This window comes from Delphinus delphis, chromosome 21 (genome assembly GCF_949987515.2).
Source record: "Delphinus delphis chromosome 21, mDelDel1.2, whole genome shotgun sequence".
Classification (NCBI taxonomy): domain Eukaryota; kingdom Metazoa; phylum Chordata; class Mammalia; order Artiodactyla; family Delphinidae; genus Delphinus; species Delphinus delphis.
Genome location: NC_082703.1, coordinates 10,668,734 through 10,680,982, shown reverse-complemented (window position 1 = coordinate 10,680,982; position 12,249 = coordinate 10,668,734). Strand labels below are relative to the sequence as shown.

At 38.0% G+C, this 12,249-nt stretch overlaps 1 protein-coding gene across 1 annotated transcript in view; it reads left to right on the top strand.

Annotated features, from left to right (window-relative positions):
* NRG1 (neuregulin 1) overlaps positions 1–12,249 on the top strand; it is a 1,009,792-nt gene that overhangs the window by 709,852 nt on the left and 287,691 nt on the right. The window lies entirely within an intron of this gene.

The following is a 12,249-nucleotide window of genomic DNA, read 5'->3' as shown; positions in this document are numbered from 1 at the left end:
CTTGTCTCCCCCATGCCCAACACAGAGCCTAGCTATAGAATAAACTCTGAAGAAACTTTCACTGGGTGGTTGAATATATATATATATATATATATATATATATATATATATTTTTTTTTTTTTTTTTTTTTTTTTTTTTTTTTTGCGGTACATGGGCCTCTCACTGTTGTGGCCTCTCCGGTTGCGGAGCACAAGCTCCGGACGCACAGGCTCAGCGGCCATGGCTCACGGGCCCAGCCGCTCCGCGGCATGTGGGATCTTCCCAGACCGGGGCACGAACCCGTGTCCCCTGCATCGGCAGGCGGACTCTCAACCACTGCACCACCAGGGAAGCCCGTTAAATATATTTTTGAGAATCCCACAGGGACTTCTTTATTTGCACCAGAAGTTTCTCTTCATCTCATCTGGTTGCGTTTCACAAAGCCAAGTGTTAGGGAAAGAGGATGGAAGAGGATTAGCTTGTAAAACACCTTACTACTGCCCTGTGAACAAGAACCTGTAATTTGGGGGCTCTTATCAGTGAAGATTATCCTTAAAACTAAATTTCAGAATTTTAACTACTCATATTCTCTATTGTAACATCATCATTTCTTATACTATTGTTATGGCTTTGAATACTGTTTTCGAAAGGAAACATTTGATTGAAATCATTTTCTTGGGGAGTTCCCTGGTGTCCTAGTGGTTAGGATTCTGGGCTTTCACTGCCATGGCCCGGGTTCAATCTCTGGTCAGGGAACTGAGATCCCACAATCTGCGTGGAGCAACCAGAAAAAAAAAAAAAGGATTGAAATTCATTTTCTTTAGATATTTTTATTACACTTCATGAGCTACATTTTCTCAGCATGCAAATCCCACTCTGGAAACGTGATAGGCACTTTTGATAGTTAACTCTTTTAGATATTTTGTTGCTTGCAGAAACTCTAAGTTAGTAAGTTTTAAAATAGCACCTTCCTTAAAAATTACATTTTATATTAAACTTTGTATCTTGGGATAATTATAGATTCACTGCAGTTATAAGAAATAACACAGAGAGATCTGTGTACCTTTTACCCAGTTTCCCCCAATGTTAACATCTTGCAGAACTATTTACAATATCACAAGCAGGATATTAACACTCTTACAGTCAAGATACAGAACATTTTCGTCACTGCGAGAATGCCTCCTGTTGCCCTTTTATAGCCACATCTGCTTTTTTTCCCTTGCCCATTCCCACCTTAAACCCTGGCAAACATTCATATCGTCATTTCAAAAATGTTATATAAATGGAATCATCCAGTCTATAACTTTGGGGAGTTGGCTCTTTCCATTCAGCATAATTCTTTGGAGATCTTCCCTTAGCATAATTCTCTGGAGGTTTATCCAGATGGTGTGAATATCACTAGTTCATTCCTTTTTTTATCAATTTTTATTAGAGTGTAGTTGCTTTACAATGCTGTGTTAGTTTCTGCTGTACAGCAAAGTGAATCAGCTATACATATACATATATCCCCTCTTTTTTGGATTTCCTTCCCATTTAGGTCACCACAGAGCACTGAGTAGAGTTTCCTGTGCTGTACAGTACGTTCTCATTAGTTATCTATTTTATACCTAGTGTATAATATGTCAATTATACACAATTATACAATATGTCAATAGTGTACATATGTCAATTCCAATCTCCCAGTTCATCCCACCACCACGCCCCCTTCCCCCTTGGTACCCATAGGTTTGTTCTCTATGTCTGTGTCTCTATTTCTTCTTTGCAAATAAGATCATCTGTACCATTTTTCTAGACTCCACATATATGCGTTAATATATGATATTTGTTTTTCTCTTTCTGACTTACTTTACTTTGTATGACGGTTCATTCCTTTTTATTGCCAAATAGTATTTCACAGGATGGCTGTTTAACCATTCACCCATTGAAGGACACCTGGGTGATTTCCAACTCGGGGCTATTACAGATAAAGTTGCTATCAATATTCATGTACTACGGTTTTTGCGCGAACATAAATTTTCAGTTGTCTGGGAAGAAGCCCAGGAGTGTGATTGCTGGGTCATATGGTAATTGCATGTTTAGTTTAGTGTTTTTTTTTTTAAAGAAACTGCCCCAAAATTTCCAACATGGCTGTACCAATTTATATCCCCAACAGCAATGTGACAGTGATTCAGTGTTTCTGCATCCCCCCGCCCCAGAAGTTAGTGGTGTCGCCTTTTTATTTTAGCCATTATGGTAGGTGTATAGAGATATCTCATTTGGGGGTTAATTTGCATTTCCCTAATGGCTACTGATGTTGAGCCTCTTTTCATGTGCTTATTTGCCATCTGTATGTTCTCTTTTGTGAAATGTTTCTCCCTGCCTTTGCCCGTTTTTTAATTGGATTGTTTTTGACAGTTGAGTTTTGAGAGTTCTTTATATATTCTTGAGAGCAGTCCTCCATCGGATGTGGTTTACACATATTTTCTCCCAGTACGTAGCTTATTCTCTTTACCAAGTCTTTTCCAGAGCAAAAGTTTTTAATTCGGATAAAAATAATTTTTTACACTTAGTTGGCAACCAGATACCTATGGAAAAGCTTGTCCAAGATAATGTAAAATCGTTTATATGTATTCAGAGAGATCTCTCTCCTTATGTCATGCAAATTTAACCTTCACAGTAACGATGAAAACAGAATCCTAAATTATAAATCGGCTAATTGTTTTTCTTGCTCCAATCTTTCGCTATAAAGTCACTTCCGATAACATTTGTTGAGCACCTACTCTGTGTTGAGTCATAAGGATACAAAACTCAATCTGTGGTTTATTTTCTTCAGGCACTTACGTTTGCTTGATTACATCTAAATTTTTATTTGGTAATTTCCATCCAGGAAGCTCATGATAGTTTTGTTTTCTAAATCTTCCCTGCCTCATGATGAAAAGAGAAATAAGGCCTTAACTTTGCTTTCGACTGTGGCACGCGAAGAAATAAAATGAAATAACTTGTACGTCCCTCCCCAAAACACAGTCAGAACGTTCTCCCAATCTTGACTTTTCCTTCTCAAACCCTATTTAGCAAACCATGCTATTTCTTAGGACATAAAAGGTTGCTTTCAAAATACATCAGAACTTAATAAAAAGTCATGATAACTAAGCACTGTTGAAAACTACTTATCATATTAAAATTGAAAGGCTATTTTACTGTGCCGTGTTTATAAATACATGAAAATGAAATGTACATTTGGACAATACTTAGATTTAACCACTGAAACGTGAAAAGGTAGGACTATAAATGGTTGTTTCTATGTTTTTATTTTTACTAGTGTCTGATTACTTTAAAAACCGTCCTTATTTTTGGTTGCCATGATCTTTACTAGAGAGAGCATCTCTTAACTTGAGACGGTGGAGGTGAATTTGATTCAGCTGAGCTTAGCAGAGAGAATTGAATGATGACTAAGAGTGCCACAGGATAACATGTGTCATCATAGTTGTTTCCATGGTGAGGAACTGTGATGTTACAACCTCATTAAGACTGTGATTCAATGACTATTTAGACAGAGGATAATAAAAAGTAGAAGTTCACCAGGATGTATGCCATCTTTGCTTTATTTGATGTTATTAATTAAAATAAAGGGCTGGGTATTTCTCTTAGTGAAATAATATAAAGATATTACATGCATTCAGACATGCCTGAACACGGCTATGCCAGTTTTAAATGGAAGGTTTTTCAAACACCAAAAAAATTCATAAGGTGAATTTGACTTAGAATTGTGTATTCATAAGAAAAGACCCTTTCTTCTCACATTCTGAAAAGCCTGCTCATTCATTAATCACAGTTAAATCCAGGCAAGGTTTTTTCAGTATACTTACTCTTTGATGAGTTAATGGTCTTGTTTTTCAGTTTAAAATATTGGCCTTGAGTAAATAGAGAGAAAAGGTCTTAGTGCTCGCAGACTCAGAGATTAAGCACATAGCTTTAGATTTAAAATTAGGCCCTTTCCCTGATAGTTACGGCTGGTACACGCTTTAGGCTAGGTTTCTATGACAAAAGCAGATGCAGATGAATTGGCAGTGATGGTGCCTGCTTGCTGTTTGTAACCACCTCCGTGGTAGCAAACATCCAGGCTACGAGAAGCACATACTTGGCGCTATGAATCAATTTAGCTTATCCACCTGGGAATTTGCAAACCTTCCTCTCACTTTTTGATATCAATATCGAGACAATTCCTTTGATTTCAAGGGTGCTCAAGGATTTCAGAAAGCAGCTTTTCCTTTGGAGTCTCGAGAGAGAACGTTCAAACAGCCAACTGGTTTTTCAACCAGAAATTAGAAATCGAATGCTGACAGTTGGCCTCAAAGCCTAGACTAATGGAAAAGGCATCACGACCTTGAGTTATGGACTATATTTTATGACTGTATGACCTTCAACTCTGATACTTAATTTTCTCCTAAAACTTAAGCTGTGAAAACCTTGACTGTATCACAGAATTGTTGTATGAATTCAAAATAAAGCATATTTAAAGCTCCTAGTTCAGTGCATGGTATTATAAGGTCAGTGCTCAATAAATGGTAGTGACTTTTCCTCTCCACAACGGATGTCAGAAAGGTCTGATCCCATTAATGTTTCACTCAAGTAAGGATGAATTTCTTTTGCCATTCCCAAAGCGTACAGAAGGTGAATTCTTCACCATTTCCATCCCACTCTCACTGTGGAACACACAATTGTTACTCAGCTGGTGTAACAGGAGAGACCGAGCTACACAAGAGAGGAAAGCGTCTGCTTCTCCCCACTATACTCTGACACCCTCCCCCCCCCCCACTTTGCACCAATTCAAAGACTGTCTTCCTTGTGTTGGGTTACCTGAGCCTCAACTCAAAAGAATTGCATTCATTATGAGCTAAAGGAAGTCAGATCCACTTTCTGCCGCGTTGGCCCTCTGGCTCTTTGGCACTTCCCATGCCCTCCTCGTTTGGAAAGGCTTCATCATTTTCTGTCTCACAAAGCAGTCCTATTGTTGCTTCTTTCAACTGCAGGGAAAAGGGGAAATATCTCACTCAGGCCTGCAGAATAGTGCAAGTCCCTGGAAGGAAAGCTTTCAGAGTAAAACCCAAGTTGCCCCTGAGAGATTCCAAAATGCAATTGTTTTACCTTTTTAAAAATTCTTAGCAAAACTTCAAAATCCTCCTCAACAGTGTATCGCAAAGCTTGTGATTGGGCCAAAAGGCTTGTTTCCCTGTGTACCCAAAAGAGTATATATACATCGATTAAGAAAACACAAAGATTAGAAATAGATTTATTGAGGACATGCCGTTGAAAACAGGCTCTATTGAACCTACTGTCTTTTCAGAGGGTTGCCAAGCTAAACTTGAACTAGTCTATTGAAGGTGGATTCCAAAGTTGAAATAAAGTGAGCTTTTATATTCAGTTAAGTATAATAATACTTGGTGGAGGGTTGTTGAATATGTTAAATGCATCTCAGAAAGCAGGAAAGCATACGTCTGTCTTTATACTAAATGGTCAAGGTTTTCTCATTCACCTTTTCGTAAACCCATGGCTCAACATTTCCCAGGCCATTCACGTATCTACTCCCATCACACTAAGTGGTTAAGTTGATGATGTACTTCCTCTAGTGACAAACTACGATGGTAGTTTGGTAAACGATAAGGTAAGTGAAGGAATAGTGGGAGAGAGGAATAAGTGGATTGTTACATGTGCAAAGATGCCACCAGGTGGACCTGGTTAAGAAATCGACTTGGGGGCTTCCCTGGTGGCGCAGTGGTTGCGAGTCCGCCTGCCGATGCAGGGGACACGGGTTCGTGCCCCGGTCCGGGAAGATCCCACATGTCGCGGAGCAGTTGGGCCCGTGAGCCATGGCCGCTGAGCCCGCGCGTCCGGAGCCTGTGTTCCGCAATGGGAGAGGCCACAACAGTGAGAGGCCCGCATACCGCAAAAAAAAAAAAAAAAAGAAATCGACTTGGGAGCTTGAATAGGAGGGAAATTGGGAAAAGTGGCAGCTAATACAGCAAAACAGCAATGGTTTGATGTCTGGAGAAAGAACGCAAGGACAGATTTTACAAAGTTTCCCATTTTGTACCAGGATTTCTCTGCATGAACACAAATTCCTTGAAGGATTCTAGATTGTGTCGTGGGCTGATGCACATTTTTTTCCCGCAATAGCTACTAGCAATCTACATATCATTTACCAAACTTTACTAGACAGGAGTATATATGATTCTTTGTCACTTACATAAACCTGGTCCTGCCTTTGCTAGGAAGTCATGCTTTTCCAGAACGCACGTCATTGTGAAGTTTCTTAAATTTAAAGTAAGAAAAAAAACGTATGGCTCTAGAAAATAGCCTAGTAATTTTTGACATTGTGGACTCTCCGTGTGTGCCTGTCTTGGAGTCATATCAATGGCAAAATGCTTTCATACTGCCTGGAGATTAAATTAGATACACAATACAATTTCCTTATGTTTTCCACATATGAATAATTTTACTTGCACGGTATTTTGAGTAGATGAAACACATCTTCATCTTCTATTTTTCTACTTTGTAAAACAGCCAACGCAACATCAGCCAAGTCATTAAACCAGTTGACTTGTTAATGGATTGACATAATTCAAGCGTTTTCCAAAGGGTGAACCCATATTTGCGTAATCCCATGTACTTTCATCGGTCTGTTCCCCAACGCCATGATAAGGAGCGTCATATTTTTTTGGAAGTCTGACAATTTTGTCAAAAGTAGAAGAGATACTATTGACTAGTGCAAATCCGGTGATTAAAAAGAGCATATCTAACAGATGAGGCCACTTTTAGAAAGTCATTCTGCCCCTCTGGGCCTTGTCCACTTTGCCTCGAAAGTAAGAGGTGGGACTAACTCACCTCAAAGGTTCCTGGAAGCTTTAAATGTCTACAGTTGATTTCTGGAGCAAGACCAAACAAAGAAGCACTTCCTAGCTGCTGCTGTTATAATAGTGGGTGATTCAAAGAGAAGAAGTAGCCACCCCTGGCTGTTTCTTGCAAGGCAGTAACAAGTTGGATCATCACCTGACGACCACATAGGAATAGCCAACAAAGAGGCCATCTGTTCATGTGCCCTGTCTACTAAGGAATCTCCCCAACAGTGTGCTGGTCCATCTCTTTGTTTCTGAGGATTACTGAACCACCTGATTGGCCCTTCTCTACAACCTCACTCTGTTTGCTTCACCTTCTGGGTGACATGTGTGCTTCAAATGTGCAACTGAAGGCCTAAATGTTAGCCCTGATTGAAAATGAACGTAACCCCAAATGATGGGCAACAATGACATTGCCCAATTGATTTCTAATTTCTCTCCTCGCTTTGCATTAATTCATTTATTTTGGTTAGAATGGCCTAGATTCGTTTTTCTTTTCTTCCCATGAAGTCCAGGATTAGTATCTATTGAGATCAATTAGAGAAATCCTAGTTGACTGTCACAAACCATCTCAGAATTCATCAAAATTGAGGGTGTTTCGTATGGATTCCTAAAAGCTTTATTTTATTCTTTTTTGAATTTTATTTTATTTATTTTTTATACAGCAGGTTCTTATTACTTATCTGTTTTAATACATATTAATGTATGTATGTCAATCCCAATCTCCCAATTCATCACACCACCACCACCACCCCTGCCACTTTCCCCCTTGGTGTCCATACGTTTGTTCTCTACTTCTGTGTCTCAATTTCTGCCCTGCAAACCGGCTCATCTGTACTGTTTTTCTGCGTTCCACATATACGCATTAATATACAATATTTGTTTTGCTCTTTCTGACTTACTTCACTCTGTATGACAGTCTCTAGATCCATCCACCTCACTACAAATGTCCCAATTTCATTCCTTTTTATGACCAAGTAATATTCCATTGTACATACGTACCACATCTTCTTTATCCATTTGTTTGTCCATGGGCATTTAGGTTGCTTCCATGACCTGCCTGTTGTAAATAATGCTGCAATGAACATTGGTGTGCATGTGTCTTTTTGAATTATGGTTTTCTCTGGGTATATGCCCAGTAGTGGGATTGCTGGGTCATATGGTAGTTCTATTTTTAGTTAGTTAAGGAACCTCCATACTGTTCTCCATAGTGGCTGTATCAATTTACATTCCCACCAACAGTGCAGGAGGGTTCCCTTTTCTCCACACCCTCTCTAGCATTTGTTCTTTGTAGATTTTCTGATGATGCCCATTCTGAATGGTGTGAGGTGATACCTCATTGTAGTTTTGATTTGCATTTCTCTAATAATTAGTGATGTTGAGCAGCTTTTCATGTGCTTCTTGGACATCTGTATGTCTTTTTTGGAGAAATGTCTATTTAGGTCTTCCAACAAGTTTTTGACTGGGTTGTTTGTTTTTTTAATATTGAGCTGCATGAGCTGTTTATATATTTTGGAGATTAATCCTTTGTTAGTTGATTCATTTGCAAATATTTTCTCCCATTCAGAGGGTTGTCTTTTTTTCTTGTTTGTAGTTTCCTTTGCTTTGCAAAAGCTTTGAAGTTTCATTAGGTCCCATTTGTTTATTTTTGTTTTTATTTCCATTACTCTAGGAGGTGGATCAAAAAAGATCTTGCTATGATTTATGTCAAAGAGTGTTCTTCCTATGTTTTCCTCTAAGAGTTTTATACTTTCTGGTCTTACATGTAGGTCTCTAATCCATTTTGAGTTTATTTTTATGTTAGGGAGTGTTCTAATTTCATTCTTTTACATGTAGCTGTCCAGTTTCCCAGCACCACTTATTGAAGAGGCTGTCTTTTCTCCATTGTATATCCTTGCCTCCTTTGTCATAGATTAGTTGACCATAGGTGTGTGGGTTTATCTCTGGGCTTTCTATCCTGTTCCATTGATCTATATTTCTGTTTTGGGGACAGTACCATATTGTCTTGATTACTGTAGCTTTGTAGTATAGTCTGAAGTCAGGGAGTTTGTTCCTCCTCCTCCATTTTTTCCCCTCAAGTTTGCTTTGGCTATTGGGGGTCTTTTGTGTCTCTATAAAAATTTTAAGATTTTTTTGTTCTGGTTCTGTAAAAAATGGCACTGGTAATTTGATAGGGATTGCACTGAATCCGTAGATTCCTTTGGGTAGTGTAGTAATTTTCACAATATTGATTCTTCCAATCCAAGAACATGGTGTATCTCTCCATCTGTTTGTGTTATCTTTGATTTCTTTCATCAGTGTCTTATAGTTTTCTGAGTACAGGTTTTTACCTCCTTAGGTAGGTTTATTCCTCGGTATTTTATTCCTTTTGTTGCAATTGTGAATGGGATTGTTTCCTTAATTTCTCTTTCTGATCTTTCATTGTTAGTGTATAGGAATGCAAGAGATTTCTGTGCATTAATTTTGTATCCTGCAACTTTACCAAATTCATTGATTAGCTCTAGTAGTTTTCTGGTGGCATCTTTAGGATTCTCTATGTATAGTATCATGTCATCTGCAAACAGTGACAGTTTTAACTTCTTTTCCGATTTGTATTCATTTTATTTCTTTTTCTTCTCTGATTGCTGTGGCTAAAACTTCCAAAACTATGTTGAATAATAGTGGCGAGAGTGGACATCCTTTTCTTGTTCCTGATCTTAGAGGAAATGCTTTCAGTTTTTCACCACTGAGAATGATGTTTGCTTTGGGTTTGTCATATATGGCCTTTATTATGTTGATGTAGGTTCCCTCTATGCCTACTTTCTGGAGAGTTTTTATCATAAATTGGTGTTGAATTTTGTCAAAAGCTTTTTCTGTATCTATTGAGATGATCATATGGTTTTTATTCTTCAGTTTGTTAGTATGGTGTATCACATTGATTGATTTGTGTATATTGAAGAATCCTTGCATCCCTGGGATAAATCCCGCTTGATCATGGTGTTTGATCCTTTTAATGTATTGTTGGATTTTGTTTGCTAGTATTTTGTTGAGGATTTTTGCATCTGTATTCATCAGTGATATTGGTCTGTAATTTTCTTTTCTTGTAGTATCTTTGTCTGGTTTTGGTGTCAGGGTGATGGTAGCCTCATAGCATGAGTTTGGGAGTGTTCCTTCCTCTGCACTTTTTTGGAAGAGTTTGAAAAGGATGGGTGTTAGCTCTTCTCTAAATGTTTGATAGAATTCACCTGTGAAGCCATCTGGTCTTGGACTTCTGTTTCTTGGAAGATTTTTAATCACAGTTTCAATTTCATTACTTGTGATTGGTCTGTTCATATTTTCTGTTTCTTCCTGGTTCAGACTTGGAAGGTTATACCTTTCTAAGAATTTGTCCATTTCTTCCAGGTTGTCCATTTTATTGGCATAAAGTTGCTTATAGTAGTCTCTTAGGATGCTTTGTATTTCTGTGGTGTCTGTTGTAACTTCTCCTTTTTCATTTCTAATTTTATTGATTTGAGTCCTCTCCCTCTTTTTCTTGATGAGTCTGGCTAAAGGTTTATCTTCTGAAAGAACCACCTTTTAGTTTTATTGATCTTTGTTATTGTTTTCTTTGTTTCTATTTCATTTATTTCTGCTCTGATCTTGATGATTTCTTTCCTTCTGCTAACTCTGGGTTTTGTCTGTTCTTCTTTCTCTAGTTCCTTTAGGTGTAAGTTTAGATTGTTTATTTGAGATTTTTCTTCTTTCTTGAGGTAGGCTTGTATTGCTACAAACTTCCCTCTTAGAACTGCTTTTGTTGCATCCCATAGGTTTTGGATCTTCATGTTTTCGTTGTCATTTGTCTCTAGGTATTTTTTGATTTCCTCTTTGATTTCTTCAGTGATCTCTTGGTTATTTAGTAACGTATGGTTTAGCCTCCATTTGTATGTGTTTTTTACTATTTTTCCCTGTAATTCATTTTTAATCTCACAGTGTTGTGGTTGCAAAAGATTCTTGATATGATTTCAATTTTCTTAAATTCACTGATGCTTGATTTGTGACTCAACATGTGATCTATCCTGGAGAATGTTCTGTGTGCACTTGAGAAGAAAGTGTAATCTGCTGTTTTTGGATGCAATGTCCTATAAATATCAATTAAATCTATCTGGTCTATTGTGTCATTTAAAGCTTCTGTTTCCTTATTTATTTTCATTTTGGATGATCTGTCCATTGGTGTAAGTGAGGTGTTAAAGTCCCCCACTATTATTGTGTTACTGTCAATTTCCTCTTTTATAGCTGTTAGTTGCCCTGTGTATTGAGGTGCCCTATGTATTGAGGTGCTCCTATGTTGGGTGCATATATATTTCTAATTGTTATATCTTCTTCTTGGATTGATCCCTTGATCATTAGGTAGTGTCCTTCCTTGTCTTTTGTAACATTCTTTATTTTAAAGTCTATTTTATCTGATATGAGTATAGCTACTCCAGCTTTCTTTTGATTTCCATTTGTATGGAATATCTTTTTCCATCCCCTCACTTTCAGTCTGTATGTATCCCTAGGCCTGAAGTGGGTCTCTTGTAGACAGCATATATATGGGTCTTGTTTTTGTATCCATTCAGCAAGCCTGTGTCTTTTGGTTGGAGCATTTAATCCATTCACGTTTAAGGTAATTATCAATATGTATGTTCCTGTTACCATTTTCTTAATTGTTTTGGGTTTGTTTTTGTAGGTCCTTTTCTTCTCTTGTGTTTCCCAGTTGGAGAAGTGCCCTTAGCATTTGTTGTAGAGCTGGTTTGGTGGTGCTGAATTCTCTTAGCTTTTGCTTGTCTGCAAAGCTTCTGCTCTCTCTGTCGAATCTGAATGAAATCATTGCCAGGTAGAGTAATCTTGGTTGTAGGTTCTTCCCTTTCATCACTTTAAATATATCGTGCCACTCCCTTCTGGCTTGTAGAGTTTCTGCTGAACAATCAGCTGTTAACCTTATGGGAGTTCCCTTGTGTGTTATTTGTTGTTTTTCCCTTGTTGCTTTCAATAATTTTTCTTTGTCTTTAATTTTTGCCAATTTGATTACTATGTGTCTTGGCGTGTTTCTCCTTGGGTTTATCCTGGGACTTGTGCCTGGGACTCTCTGTGCTTCCTGGACTTGGGTGGCTATTTCCTTTCCGATGTTAGGGAAGTTTTCGACTATAATCTCTTCAAATATTTTCTCGGGTCCTTTCTCTCTGTCTTCTCCTTCTGGGACCCCTATAATGTGAATTTTGTTGCATTTAATGTTGTCCCAGAGGTCTCTTAGGCTGTCTTCATTTCTTTTCATTCTTTTTTCTTTATTCTGTTCCACGGCAGTGAATTCCACCATTCTGTCTTCCAGATCACTTATCTGTTCTTCTGCCTCAGTTATTCTGCTATTGATTCCTTCTAGTATTTTTCATTTCAGTTATTGTA